Source organism: Balaenoptera borealis (assembly GCF_965194805.1).
Source record: "Balaenoptera borealis genome assembly, chromosome: 1".
NCBI classification, from domain to species: Eukaryota; Metazoa; Chordata; class Mammalia; order Artiodactyla; family Balaenopteridae; genus Balaenoptera; species Balaenoptera borealis.
In genome coordinates, this window is record NC_138860.1 from 71,954,090 (window position 1) to 71,970,623 (window position 16,534).

Here is a 16,534-nt window from a genome sequence, read left to right on the forward strand (position 1 = left end):
TTTCCTTTTTTTTTAAAGAGTGAGTACAACTTCCCTCCTCTTATTGACTTCTTGAAAAATTTCTCATGTGTTGAATATTCTTGCCTATTCCCTACCCCAGGGCATTTTTCAGGGCAGGTGTCATTTAGAGCCCTGCAGTCCATGTGATTATTAAGCAACCATTAGCACTGGGTTTAAAGCTGCTGTTGTGGGAAAGAGCCACAAGGCGGCAGCATTATTACGTTCTCATCTCTTGTTACTAGGGCAACAGAATCTTCCTGGAGGTAGTGTTCCGAGGTTGTAAATTAGAGTGGAATGTGCTGGGACAAGCCCCCAGAAGTTTATGTCTCCTTACTTAGGTTTGTTTTTTAAATTTAATTTCTATTTCTTATCGGAGTAAATTTGATTAGAGTGTTTTGATTGTCTGGCTGTACAGAAACTGCTCAATGATTCCTACATATGTCTGTTCATCTTCGGATTCTGTTACCATGTATGTGATTACAGAATGTATATTTTAAAGGTATTGGTGATTATATAATTCATACAGTTTATCTGTTATATGTTTTTATACACTTAACATACATTAATATATGTATGTTAACCCCATAGTCCTAATTTACCCGTCCTCCCACCTTTCATTTTGGCTAACAATTAGTTTATTTCATAAGTCTGTGAGTGTCTTTTTCTGTGGAAATATGTTCATTGGTAGCAATCTTAGGATAACATGTATAAATGATATCATAGGATAATTGTCATACCCTTTTGACTTACTTAACCTTATATGATTATTTCTAGGCTCTACTGTAGTCCTGAAAACGGCATTGTTCATTTTTTCCCCAAGGCTACTATTCCATTCTGTCCATATACCACTTCTTCTCTGTCCATTCATCTGTTTATGGACATTTTTTTTGCTTCCATGTCTTTGCTATTTCAATATTGCTGCAGTGCACATTTGACTGCCTGTGTCTTTCCGATTCTGGTAGTCTTAGGTTATAAGCCCAAGAGGTGCCCTGCCGCATCATATGGTAGCTCAATTTTTACCTTTTCAAGCAGCTCCATTCAGTTTGCGTTAGTGCTGTTACCACTTTACATCCCACCAGCAGCTAGAAGGTACACAGTTCTCTGAAACCCCTTCAGCATTTATAGTTTGTAGACATTTTGCTGATGGAAACGACTGGTGTGAGCTGAAACCTTTTTGAATTTGAATTTGCATGTGTCTAAAAATTCATTCTACTGAGCTTTAGGCATGTCCTTTTTTTTCTTTTCCTTTTTTTTAAAGAGTGAGTACAACTTCCCTCCTCTTATTGACTTCTTGAAAAATTTCTCATGTGTTGAATATTATTGCCTATTCCCTACCCCAGGGCATTTTTCAGGGCAGGTGTCATTTAGAGCCCTGCAGTCCATGTGACTATTAAGCAACCATTAGCACTGGGTATAAAGCTGCTGTTGTGGGAAAGAGCCACAAGGCGGCAGCATTATTACGTTCTCATCTCTTGTTACTAGGGCAACAGAATCTTCCTGGAGGTAGTGTTCCAAGGTTGTAAATTAGAGTGGAATGTGCTGGGACAAGCCCCCAGAAGTTTATGTCTCCTTACTTAGGTTTGTTTTTTAAATTTAATTTCTATTTCTTATCTGAGTAAATTTGATTAGAGTGTTTTGATTGTCTGGCTGTACAGAATCTGCTCAATGATTCCTACATATGTCTGTTCATCTTCGGATTCTGTTACCATGTATGTGAATACAGAATGTATATTTTAAAGGTATTGGTGATTATATAATTCATATAGTTTATGTGTTATATGTTTATATGCATGTAACATACATTAGTATATTTATGTTAATCCCATAGTCCTAATTTACCCATCCTCCCCCCTTTCATTTTGGCTAACCATTAGTTTATTTCATAAGTCTGTGAGTGTCTTTTTCTGTGGAAATATGTTCATTGGTAGCAATCTTAGGATAACATCTACAAATGATATCATAGGATATTTGTCATACCCTTTTGACTTACTTAACCTTATATTCTTATTTCTAGGCTCCACTGTAGTCCTGAAAACGGCATTGTTCATTTTTTTCCCGAGGCTACTATTCCATTCTGTCCATATACCACTTCTTCTCTGTCCATTCATCTGTTTATGGACCTTTTTTTGCTTCCATGTCTTGGCTATTTCAGTATTGCTGCAGTGCACATTTGACTGCCTGTGTCTTTCCGATTCTGGTGGTCTTAGGTTATAAGCCCGAGAGGTGCCCTGCCGCATCATATGGTAGCTCAATTTCTACCTTTTCAAGCGGCTCCATTCAGTTTGCGTTAGTGCTGTTACCACTTTACATCCCAGCAGCAGATAGAAGGTACACATTTCTCTAAAACACCTTCAGCATTTATAGTTTGTAGACTTTTGCTGATGGCCATTTGACTGTTGTGAGCTGAAACCTTTATGGAGGTTGGATACGCATGTGGCGAATAATTCCTTATACTGATCTTTAGGCATATCCTTTTTCTTCTTTTCCTTTTTTTGTTAAAGTGTGAGTACAACTTCCCTCTTCATATTCACTTTTTGAAAAATTTCTCATGTGTTGAATTTTCTTGCCTATTCCCTACCCAAGGGCACTTTTTGAGGGCAGGTGTCATTTAGACCCCTGCAGTCGTTGTGACTATTAAGCAACCATTAGCACTGGGTTTAAAGCTGCTGTTGTGGGAAACAGCCACAAGGCGGCAGCATTATTACGTTCTCAACTCTTGTTACTAGGGCAACAGAATCTTCCTGGAGGTAGTGTTCTGAGGTTGTAAATTAGAGTGGAATGTGCTGGGACAAGCCCCCAGAAGTTTATGTCTCCTTACTTATGTTTGTTTTTTAAATTTCATTTCTATTTCTTATCAGCGTAAATTTGATTAGAGTGTTTTGATTGCCTGGCTGTACAGGATCTGCTCAATGATTCATACATATGTCTGTTCATCTTAGGGTCCTGTTACCATGTATGTGATTACAAAATGTATATTTTAAAGGTATTGGAGATTATATAATTCATACAGTTTATCTGTTATATGTTGTTATACACTTAACATACATTAGTATATGTATGTTAACCCCATAGTCCTAATTTACCCATCCTCCCACCTTTCATTTTGCTAACCATTAGTTTATTTCATAAGTCTGTGAGTGTCTTTTTCTGTGGAAATATGTTCATTGGTAGCAATCTTAGGATAACATGTATAAATATTATCATAGGATATTTGTCGTACCCTTTTGAGTTAGTTAACCTTATATGATTATTTCTAGGCTCAACTGTAGTCCTGAAAACGGCGTTGTTCATTTTTTTCCCCAGGCTACTATTCTATTTGGTACGTATACTACTTCTTCTTTGTCCATTCATCTGTTTATGAACCTTTTTTCTGCTTCCATGTCTTGGCTATTTCAATATTGCTGCAGTGCTCATTTGCCTGCCTGTGTCTTTCCGATTCAGGTGGTCTTAGGTTATAGGCCCAAAGGGTGACCTGCTGCATCATATGGTAGCTCAATTTTTACCTTGTCAAGAAGCTCCATTCAGTTTGCGTTAGTGCTGTTACCACTTTACATCCCACCAGCAGCTAGAAGGTACACAGTTCTCTAAAACCCCTTCAGCATTTATAGTTTATAGACATTTTGCTGATGGAAATGACTGGTGTGAGCTGAAACCTTTTTGAATTTGAATTTGCATGTGTCTAATAATTCCTTATACTGAGCTTTAGGCATGTCCTTTTTTTTCTTTTCCTTTTTTTTAAAGAGTGAGTACAACTTCCCTCCTCTTATTGACTTCTTGAAAAATTTCTCATGTGTTGAATTTTCTTGCCTATTCCCTACCCCAGGGCATTTTTCAGGGCAGGTGTCATTTAGAGCCCTGCAGTCCTTGTGACTATTAAGCAACTATTAGTACTGGGTTTAAAGCTGCTGTTGTGGGAAACAGCCACAAGGCGGCAGCATTATTACGTTCTCAACTCTTGTTACTACGGCAACAGAGTCTTCCTGGAGGTCGTGTTCCGAGGTTGTAAATTAGAGTGGAATGTGCTGGGACAAGCCCCCAGAAGTTTATGTCTCCTTACTTATGTTTGTTTTTTAAATTTAATTTCTATTTCTTATCAGAGTAAATTTGATTAGAGTGTTTTGATTGCCTGGCTGTACAGAATCTGCTCAATGATTCATACATATGTCTGTTCATCTTCGGGTCCTGTTACCATGTATGTGATTACAAAATGTATATTTTAAAGGTATTGGTGATTATATAATTCATACAGTTTATCTGTTATATGTTTTTATACACTTAACATACATTAGTATATGTATGTTAACCCCATAGTCCTAATTTACCCATCCTCCCACCTTTCATTTTGGCTAACCATTAGTTTATTTGATAAGTCTGTGAGTGTCTTTTTCTGTGGAAATATGTTCATTGGTAGCAATCTTAGGATAACATGTATAAATGTTTTCATAGGATATTTGTCGTACCCTTTTGAGTTACTTAACGTTATATGATTATTTCTAGGCTCAACTGTAGTCCTGAAAACGGCATTGTTCATTTTTTTCCCGAGGCTACTATTCTATTTGGTACGTATACCACTTCTTCTTTGTCCATTCATCTGTTTATGAACCTTTTTTCTGCTTCCATGTCTTGGCTATTTCAATATTGCTGCAGTGCTCATTTGCCTGCCTGTGTCTTTCCGATTCAGGTGGTCTTAGGTTATAGGCCCAAAAGGTGACCTGCCGCATCATATGGTAGCTCAATTTTTATCTTTTCAAGCAGCTCCATTCAGTTTGCGTTAGTGCTGTTACCACTTTACATCCCACCAGCAGCTAGAAGGTACACAGTTCTCTAAAACCCCTTCAGCATTTATAGTTTATAGACATTTTGCTGATGGAAATGACTGGTGTGAGCTGAAACCTTTTTGAATTTGAATTTGCATGTGTCTAATAATTCCTTATACTGAGCTTTAGGCATGTCCTTTTTTTTCTTTTCCTTTTTTTTAAAGAGTGAGTACAACTTCCCTCCTCTTATTGACTTCTTGAAAAATTTCTCATGTGTTGAATTTTCTTGCCTATTCCCTACCCCAGGGTATTTTTTGAGGGCAGGTGTCATTTAGACCCCTGCAGTCGTTTTGACTATTAAGCAACCATTAGCACTGGGTTTAAAGCTGCTGTTGTGGGAAACAGCCACAAGGCGGCAGCATTATTATGTTCTCAACTCTTGTTACTATGGCAACAGAGTCTTCCTGGATGTAGTGTTCCGAGGTTGTAAATTAGAGTGGAATGTGCTGGGACAAGCCTCCAGAAGTTTATGTCTCCTTACTTATGTTTGTTTTTTAAATTTAATTTCTATTTCTTGTCGGAGTAAATTTGATTTTAGTGTTTTGATTGCCTGGCTGTACAGAATCTGCTCAATGATTCATACATATGTCTGTTCATCCTCGGGTCCTGTTACCATGTATGTGATTACAAAATGTATATTTTAAAGGTATTGGTGATTATATAATTCATACAGTTTATCTGTTATATGTTTTTATACACTTAACATACATTAGTATATGTATGTTAACCCCATAGTCCTAGTTAACCCATCCTCCCACCTTTCATTTTGGCTAACCATTAGTTTATTTGATAAGTCTGTGAGTGTCTTTTTCTGTGGAAATATGTTCATTGGTAGCTATCTTAGGATAACATGTATAAATGTTATCATAGGATATTTGTCGTACCCTTTTGAGTTACTTAACGTTATATGATTATTTCTAGGCTCAACTGTAGTCCTGAAAACGGCATTGTTCATTTTTTTCCCGAGGCTACTATTCTATTTGGTACGTATACCACTTCTTCTTTGTCCATTCATCTGTTTATGAACCTTTTTTCTGCTTCCATGTCTTGGCTATTTCAATATTGCTGCAGTGCTCATTTGCCTGCCTGTGTCTTTCCGATTCAGGTGGTCTTAGGTTATAGGCCCAAAAGGTGACCTGCCGCATCATATGGTAGCTCTATTTTTATCTTTTCAAGCAGCTCCATTCAGTTTGTGTTAGTGCTGTTACCACTTTACATCCCACCAGCAGCTAGAAGGTACACAGTTCTCTAAAACCCCTTCAGCATTTATAGTTTGTAGACATTTTGCTGATGGAAACGATTGGTGTGAGCTGAAACCTTTTTCCATTTGAATTTGCATGTGTCTAATAATTCATTCTACTGAGTTTTAGGCATGTCCTTTTTTTTCTTTTCCTTTTTTTTTAAAGAGTGAGTACAACTTCCCTCCTCTTATTGATTTCTTGAAAAATTTCTCATGTGTTGAATATTCTTGCCTATTCCTTACCCCAGGGCATTTTTCAGGGCAGGTGTCATTTAGAGCCCTGCAGTCCATGTGATTATTAAGCAACCATTAGCACTGGGTTTAAAGCTGCTGTTGTGGGAAAGAGCCACAAGGCGGCAGCATTATTACGTTCTCATCTCTTGTTACTAGGGCAACAGAATCTTCCTGGAGGTAGTGTTCCGAGGTTGTAAATTAGAGTGGAATGTGCTGGGACAAGCCCCCAGAAGTTTATGTCTCCTTACTTAGGTTTGTTTTTTAAATTTAATTTCTATTTCTTATCGGAGTAAATTTGATTAGAGTGTTTTGATTGTCTGGCTGTACAGAAACTGCTCAATGATTCCTACATATGTCTGTTCATCTTCGGATTCTGTTCCCATGTATGTGATTACAGAATGTATATTTTAAAGGTATTGGTGATTATATAATTCATACAGTTTATCTGTTATATGTTCTTATACACTTAACATACATTAGTATATGTATGTTAACCCCATAGTCCTAGTTTACCCATCCTCCCACCTTTCATTTTGTCTAACCATTAGTTTATTTCATAAGTCTGTGAGTGTCTTTTTCTGTGGAAATATGTTCATTGGTAGCTATCTTAGGATAACATGTATAAATGTTATCACAGGATATTTGTCGTACCCTTTTGAGTTACTTAACCTTATATGATTATTTCTAGGCTCAACTGTAGTCCTGAAAACGGCATTGTTCATTTTTTTCCCGAGGCTACTATTCTATTTGGTACGTATACCACTTCTTCTTTGTCCATTCATCTGTTTATGGACATTTTTTTTGCTTCCATGTCTTTGCTATTTCCATATTGCTGCAGTGCACATTTGACTGCCTGTGTCTTTCCGATTCTGGTAGTCTTAGGTTATAAGCCCAAGAGGTGCCCTGCCGCATCATATGGTAGCTCAATTTTTACCTTTTCAAGCAGCTCCATTCAGTTTGCATTAGTGCTGTTACCACTTTTCATCCCAGCAGCAGATAGAAGGTATACATTTCTCTAAAACCCCTTCAGCATTTATAGTTTGTAGACTTTTTGCTGATGGCCATTTGACTGGTGTGAGCTGAAACCTTTTTGGAGGTTGGATACGCATGTGGCGAATAATTCCTTATACTGATCTTTAGGCATATCCTTTTTCTTCTTTTCCTTTTTTTGTTAAAGTGTGAGTACAACTGCCCTCTTCATATTCACTTTTTGAAAAATTTCTCATGTGTTGAATTTTCTTGCGTATTCCCTACCCCAGGGCATTTTTTGAGGGCAGGTGTCATTTAGACCCCTGCAGTCGTTTTGACTATTAAGCAACCATTAGCACTGGGTTTAAAGCTGCTGTTGTGGGAAACAGCCACAAGGCGGCAGCATTATTACGTTCTCAACTCTTGTTACTATGGCAACAGAGTCTTCCTGGAGGTAGTGTTCCGAGGTTGTAAATTAGAGTGGAATGTGCTGGGACAAGCCTCCAGAAGTTTATGTCTCCTTACTTATGTTTGTTTTTTAAATTTAATTTCTATTTCTTATCGGAGTAAATTTGATTTTAGTGTTTTGATTGCCTGGCTGTACAGAATCTGCTCAATGATTCATACATATGTCTGTTCATCCTCGGGTCCTGTTACCATGTATGTGATTACAAAATGTATATTTTAAAGGTATTGGTGATTATATAATTCATACAGTTTATCTGTTATATGTTTTTATACACTTAACATACATTAGTATATGTATGTTAACCCCATAGTCCTAGTTAACCCATCCTCCCACCTTTCATTTTGGCTAACCATTAGTTTATTTGATAAGTCTGTGAGTGTCTTTTTCTGTGGAAATATGTTCATTGGTAGCTATCTTAGGATAACATGTATAAATGTTATCATAGGATATTTGTCGTACCCTTTTGAGTTACTTAACGTTATATGATTATTTCTAGGCTCAACTGTAGTCCTGAAAACGGCATTGTTCATTTTTTTCCCGAGGCTACTATTCTGTTTGGTACGTATACCACTTCTTCTTTGTCCATTCATCTGTTTATGAACCTTTTTTCTGCTTCCATGTCTTGGCTATTTCAATATTGCTGCAGTGCTCATTTGCCTGCCTGTGTCTTTCCGATTCAGGTGGTCTTAGGTTATAGGCCCAAAAGGTGACCTGCCGCATCATATGGTAGCTCTATTTTTATCTTTTCAAGCAGCTCCATTCAGTTTGTGTTAGTGCTGTTACCACTTTACATCCCACCAGCAGCTAGAAGGTACACAGTTCTCTAAAACCCCTTCAGCATTTATAGTTTGTAGACATTTTGCTGATGGAAACGATTGGTGTGAGCTGAAACCTTTTTCCATTTGAATTTGCATGTGTCTAATAATTCATTCTACTGAGCTTTAGGCATGTCCTTTTTTTTCTTTTCCTTTTTTTTTAAAGAGTGAGTACAACTTCCCTCCTCTTATTGATTTCTTGAAAAATTTCTCATGTGTTGAATATTCTTGCCTATTCCTTACCCCAGGGCATTTTTCAGGGCAGGTGTCATTTAGAGCCCTGCAGTCCATGTGACTATTAAGCAACCATTAGCACTGGGTTTAAAGCTGCTGTTGTGAGAAAGAGCCACAAGGCGGCAGCATTATTACGTTCTCATCTCTTGTTACTAGGGCAACAGAATCTTCCTGGAGGTAGTGTTCCGAGGTTGTAAATTAGAGTGGAATGTGCTGGGACAAGCCCCCAGAAGTTTATGTCTCCTTACTTAGGTTTGTTTTTTAAATGTAATTTCTATTTCTTATCGGAGTAAATTTGATTAGAGTGTTTTGATTGTCTGGCTGTACAGAAACTGCTCAATGATTCCTACATATGTCTGTTCATCTTCGAATTCTGTTACCATGTATGTGATTACAGAATGTATATTTTAAAGGTATTGGTGATTATATAATTCATACAGTTTATCTGTTATATGTTTTTATACACTTAACATACATTAGTATATGTATGTTAACCCCATAGTCCTAATTTACCCATCCTCCCACCTTTCATTTTGGCTAACAATTAGTTTATTTCATAAGTCTGTGAGTGTCTTTTTCTGTGGAAATATGTTCATTGGTAGCAATCTTAGGATAACATGTATAAATGATATCATAGGATAATTGTCATACCCTTTTGACTTACTTAACCTTATATGATTATTTCTAGGCTCTACTGTAGTCCTGAAAACGGCATTGTTCATTTTTTCCCCGAGGCTACTATTCCATTCTGTCCATATACCACTTCTTCTCTGTCCATTCATCTGTTTATGGACATTTTTTTTGCTTCCATGTCTTTGCTATTTCAATATTGCTGCAGTGCACATTTGACTGCCTGTGTCTTTCCGATTCTGGTAGTCTTAGGTTATAAGCCCATGAGGTGCCCTGCTGCATCATATGGTAGCTCAATTTTTACCTTTTCAAGCAGCTCCATTCAGTTTGCGTTAGTGCTGTTACCACTTTACATCCCACCAGCAGCTAGAAGGTACACAGTTCTCTAAAACCCCTTCAGCATTTATAGTTTATAGACATTTTGCTGATGGAAATGACTGGTGTGAGCTGAAACCTTGTTGAATTTGAATTTGCATGTGTCTAATAATTCCTTATACTGAGCTTTAGGCATGTCCTTTTTTTTCTTTTCCTTTTTTTTAAAGAGTGAGTACAACTTCCCTCCTCTTATTGACTTCTTGAAAAATTTCTCATGTGTTGAATTTTCTTGCCTATTCCCTACCCCAGGGCATTTTTCAGGGCAGGTGTCATTTAGAGCCCTGCAGTCCTTGTGACTATTAAGCAACCATTAGCACTGGGTTTAATGCTGCTGTTGTGGGAAACAGCCACAAGGCGGCAGCATTATTACGTTCTCATCTCTTGTTACTAGGGCAACAGAATCTTCCTGGAGGTAGTGTTCCGTGGTTGTAAATTAGAGTGGAATGTGCTGGGACGAGCCCCCAGAAGTTTATGTCTCCTTACTTATGTTTGTTTTTTAAATTTAATTCTATTTCTTTTTGGAGTAAATTTGATTAGAGTTTTTTGATTGTCTGGCTGTACAGAATCTGCTCAATGATTCCTACATATGTCTGTTCATCTTCGGATTCTGTTACCATGTATGTGAATACAGAATGTATATTTTAAAGGTATTGGTGATTATATAATTCATATAGTTTATCTGTTATATGTTTATATGCATGTAACATACATTAGTATATTTATGTTAATCCCATAGTCCTAATTTACCCATCCTCCCCCCTTTCATTTTGGCTAACCATTAGTTTATTTCATAAGTCTGTGAGTGTCTTTTTCTGTGGAAATATGTTCATTGGTAGCAATCTTAGGATAACATGTACAAATGATATCATAGGATATTTGTCATACCCTTTTGACTTACTTAACCTTATATTATTATTTCTAGGCTCCACTGTAGTCCTGAAAACGGCATTGTTCATATTTTTCCCGAGGCTACTATTCCATTCTGTCCATATACCACTTCTTCTCTGTCCATTCATCTGTTTATGGACCTTTTTTTGCTTCCATGTCTTGGCTATTTCAGTATTGCTGCAGTGCACATTTGACTGCCTGTGTCTTTCCGATTCTGGTGGTCTTAGGTTATAAGCCCGAGAGGTGCCCTGCCGCATCATATGGTAGCTCAATTTCTACCTTTTCAAGCGGCTCCATTCAGTTTGCGTTAGTGCTGTTACCACTTTACATCCCAGCAGCAGATAGAAGGTACACATTTCTCTAAAACACCTTCAGCATTTATAGTTTGTAGACTTTTGCTGATGGCCATTTGACTGTTGTGAGCTGAAACCTTTATGGAGGTTGGATACGCATGTGGCGAATAATTCCTTATACTGATCTTTAGGCATATCCTTTTTCTTCTTTTCCTTTTTTTGTTAAAGTGTGAGTACAACTTCCCTCTTCATATTCACTTTTTGAAAAATTTCTCATGTGTTGAATTTTCTTGCCTATTCCCTACCCAAGGGCACTTTTTGAGGGCAGGTGTCATTTAGACCCCTGCAGTCGTTGTGACTATTAAGCAACCATTAGCACTGGGTTTAAAGCTGCTGTTGTGGGAAACAGCCACAAGGCGGCAGCATTATTACGTTCTCAACTCTTGTTACTAGGGCAACAGAATCTTCCTGGAGGTAGTGTTCTGAGGTTGTAAATTAGAGTGGAATGTGCTGGGACAAGCCCCCAGAAGTTTATGTCTCCTTACTTATGTTTGTTTTTTAAATTTCATTTCTATTTCTTATCAGCGTAAATTTGATTAGAGTGTTTTGATTGCCTGGCTGTACAGGATCTGCTCAATGATTCATACATATGTCTGTTCATCTTCGGGTCCTGTTACCATGTATGTGATTACAAAATGTATATTTTAAAGGTATTGGTGATTATATAATTCATACAGTTTATCTGTTATATGTTGTTATACACTTAACATACATTAGTATATGTATGTTAACCCCATAGTCCTAATTTACCCATCCTCCCACCTTTCAGTTTGCTAACCATTAGTTTATTTCATAAGTCTGTGAGTGTCTTTTTCTGTGGAAATATGTTCATTGGTAGCAATCTTAGGATAACATGTATAAATATTATCATAGGATATTTGTCGTACCCTTTTGAGTTAGTTAACCTTATATGATTATTTCTAGGCTCAACTGTAGTCCTGAAAACGGCGTTGTTCATTTTTTTCCCCAGGCTACTATTCTATTTGGTACGTATACTACTTCTTCTTTGTCCATTCATCTGTTTATGAACCTTTTTTCTGCTTCCATGTCTTGGCTATTTCAATATTGCTGCAGTGCTCATTTGCCTGCCTGTGTCTTTCCGATTCAGGTGGTCTTAGGTTATAGGCCCAAAGGGTGACCTGCTGCATCATATGGTAGCTCAATTTTTACCTTGTCAAGAAGCTCCATTCAGTTTGCGTTAGTGCTGTTACCACTTTACATCCCACCAGCAGCTAGAAGGTACACAGTTCTCTAAAACCCCTTCAGCATTTATAGTTTATAGACATTTTGCTGATGGAAATGACTGGTGTGAGCTGAAACCTTTTTGAATTTGAATTTGCATGTGTCTAATAATTCCTTATACTGAGCTTTAGGCATGTCCTTTTTTTTCTTTTCCTTTTTTTTAAAGAGTGAGTACAACTTCCCTCCTCTTATTGACTTCTTGAAAAATTTCTCATGTGTTGAATTTTCTTGCCTATTCCCTACCCCAGGGTATTTTTTGAGGGCAGGTGTCATTTAGACCCCTGCAGTCGTTTTGACTATTAAGCAACCATTAGCACTGGGTTTAAAGCTGCTGTTGTGGGAAACAGCCACAAGGCGGCAGCATTATTATGTTCTCAACTCTTGTTACTATGGCAACAGAGTCTTCCTGGAGGTAGTGTTCCGAGGTTGTAAATTAGAGTGGAATGTGCTGGGACAAGCCTCCAGAAGTTTATGTCTCCTTACTTATGTTTGTTTTTTAAATTTAATTTCTATTTCTTATCGGAGTAAATTTGATTTTAGTGTTTTGATTGCCTGGCTGTACAGAATCTGCTCAATGATTCATACATATGTCTGTTCATCCTCGGGTCCTGTTACCATGTATGTGATTACAAAATGTATATTTTAAAGGTATTGGTGATTATATAATTCATACAGTTTATCTGTTATATGTTTTTATACACTTAACATACATTAGTATATGTATGTTAACCCCATAGTCCTAGTTAACCCATCCTCCCACCTTTCATTTTGGCTAACCATTAGTTTATTTGATAAGTCTGTGAGTGTCTTTTTCTGTGGAAATATGTTCATTGGTAGCTATCTTAGGATAACATGTATAAATGTTATCATAGGATATTTGTCGTACCCTTTTGAGTTACTTAACGTTATATGATTATTTCTAGGCTCAACTGTAGTCCTGAAAACGGCATTGTTCATTTTTTTCCCGAGGCTACTATTCTGTTTGGTACGTATACCACTTCTTCTTTGTCCATTCATCTGTTTATGAACCTTTTTTCTGCTTCCATGTCTTGGCTATTTCAATATTGCTGCAGTGCTCATTTGCCTGCCTGTGTCTTTCCGATTCAGGTGGTCTTAGGTTATAGGCCCAAAAGGTGACCTGCCGCATCATATGGTAGCTCTATTTTTATCTTTTCAAGCAGCTCCATTCAGTTTGTGTTAGTGCTGTTACCACTTTACATCCCACCAGCAGCTAGAAGGTACACAGTTCTCTAAAACCCCTTCAGCATTTATAGTTTGTAGACATTTTGCTGATGGAAACGATTGGTGTGAGCTGAAACCTTTTTCCATTTGAATTTGCATGTGTCTAATAATTCATTCTACTGAGGTTTAGGCATGTCCTTTTTTTTCTTTTCCTTTTTTTTTAAAGAGTGAGTACAACTTCCCTCCTCTTATTGATTTCTTGAAAAATTTCTCATGTGTTGAATATTCTTGCCTATTCCTTACCCCAGGGCATTTTTCAGGGCAGGTGTCATTTAGAGCCCTGCAGTCCATGTGATTATTAAGCAACCATTAGCACTGGGTTTAAAGCTGCTGTTGTGGGAAAGAGCCACAAGGCGGCAGCATTATTACGTTCTCATCTCTTGTTACTAGGGCAACAGAATCTTCCTGGAGGTAGTGTTCCGAGGTTGTAAATTAGAGTGGAATGTGCTGGGACAAGCCCCCAGAAGTTTATGTCTCCTTACTTAGGTTTGTTTTTTAAATTTAATTTCTATTTCTTATCGGAGTAAATTTGATTAGAGTGTTTTGATTGTCTGGCTGTACAGAAACTGCTCAATGATTCCTACATATGTCTGTTCATCTTCGGATTCTGTTACCATGTATGTGATTACAGAATGTATATTTTAAAGGTATTGGTGATTATATAATTCATACAGTTTATCTGTTATATGTTTTTATACACTTAACATACATTAGTATATGTATGTTAACCCCATAGTCCTAATTTACCCATCCTCCCACCTTTCATTTTGTCTAACCATTAGTTTATTTCATAAGTCTGTGAGTGTCTTTTTCTGTGGAAATATGTTCATTGGTAGCTATCTTAGGATAACATGTATAAATGTTATCATAGGATATTTGTCGTACCCTTTTGAGTTACTTAACCTTATATGATTATTTCTAGGCTCAACTGTAGTCCTGAAAACGGCATTGTTCATTTTTTTCCCGAGGCTACTATTCTATTTGGTACGTATACCACTTCTTCTTTGTCCATTCATCTGTTTATGGACATTTTTTTTGCTTCCATGTCTTTGCTATTTCCATATTGCTGCAGTGCACATTTGACTGCCTGTGTCTTTCCGATTCTGGTAGTCTTAGGTTATAAGCCCAAGAGGTGCCCTGCCGCATCATATGGTAGCTCAATTTTTACCTTTTCAAGCAGCTCCATTCAGTTTGCATTAGTGCTGTTACCACTTTTCATCCCAGCAGCAGATAGAAGGTATACATTTCTCTAAAACCCCTTCAGCATTTATAGTTTGTAGACTTTTTGCTGATGGCCATTTGACTGGTGTGAGCTGAAACCTTTTTGGAGGTTGGATACGCATGTGGCGAATAATTCCTTATACTGATCTTTAGGCATATCCTTTTTCTTCTTTTCCTTTTTTTGTTAAAGTGTGAGTACAACTGCCCTCTTCATATTCACTTTTTGAAAAATTTCTCATGTGTTGAATTTTCTTGCGTATTCCCTACCCCAGGGCATTTTTTGAGGGCAGGTGTCATTTAGACCCCTGCAGTCGTTTTGACTATTAAGCAACCATTAGCACTGGGTTTAAAGCTGCTGTTGTGGGAAACAGCCACAAGGCGGCAGCATTATTACGTTCTCAACTCTTGTTACTATGGCAACAGAGTCTTCCTGGAGGTAGTGTTCCGAGGTTGTAAATTAGAGTGGAATGTGCTGGGACAAGCCTCCAGAAGTTTATGTCTCCTTACTTATGTTTGTTTTTTAAATTTAATTTCTATTTCTTATCGGAGTAAATTTGATTAGAGTGTTTTGATTGCCTGGCTGTACAGAATCTGCTCAATGATTCATACATATGTCTGTTCATCCTCGGGTCCTGTTACCATGTATGTGATTACAAAATGTATATTTTAAAGGTATTGGTGATTATATAATTCATACAGTTTATCTGTTATATGTTTTTATACACTTAACATACATTAGTATATGTATGTTAACCCCATAGTCCTAGTTAACCCATCCTCCCACCTTTCATTTTGGCTAACCATTAGTTTATTTGATAAGTCTGTGAGTGTCTTTTTCTGTGGAAATATGTTCATTGGTAGCAATCTTAGGATAACATGTATAAATGTTATCATAGGATATTTGTCGTACCCTTTTGAGTTACTTAACGTTATATGATTATTTCTAGGCTCAACTGTAGTCCTGAAAACGGCATTGTTCATTTTTTTCCCGAGGCTACTATTCTATTTGGTACGTATACCACTTCTTCTTTGTCCATTCATCTGTTTATGAACCTTTTTTCTGCTTCCATGTCTTGGCTATTTCAATATTGCTGCAGTGCTCATTTGCCTGCCTGTGTCTTTCCGATTCAGGTGGTCTTAGGTTATAGGCCCAAAAGGTGACCTGCCGCATCATATGGTACCTCAATTTTTATCTTTTCAAGCAGCTCCATTCAGTTTGTGTTAGTGCTGTTACCACTTTACATCCCACCAGCAGCTAGAAGGTACACAGTTCTCTAAAACCCCTTCAGCATTTATAGTTTGTAGACATTTTGCTGATGGAAACGATTGGTGTGAGCTGAAACCTTTTTCCATTTGAATTTGCATGTGTCTAATAATTCATTCTACTGAGCTTTAGGCATGTCCTTTTTTTTCTTTTCCTTTTTTTTTAAAGAGTGAGTACAACTTCCCTCCTCTTATTGATTTCTTGAAAAATTTCTCATGTGTTGAATATTCTTGCCTATTCCTTACCCCAGGGCATTTTTCAGGGCAGGTGTCATTTAGAGCCCTGCAGTCCATGTGACTATTAAGCAACCATTAGCACTGGGTTTAAAGCTGCTGTTGTGAGAAAGAGCCACAAGGCGGCAGCATTATTACGTTCTCATCTCTTGTTACTAGGGCAACAGAATCTTCCTGGAGGTAGTGTTCCGAGGTTGTAAATTAGAGTGGAATGTGCTGGGACAAGCCCCCAGAAGTTTATGTCTCCTTACTTAGGTTTGTTTTTTAAATGTAATTTCTATTTCTTATCGGAGTAAATTTGATTAGAG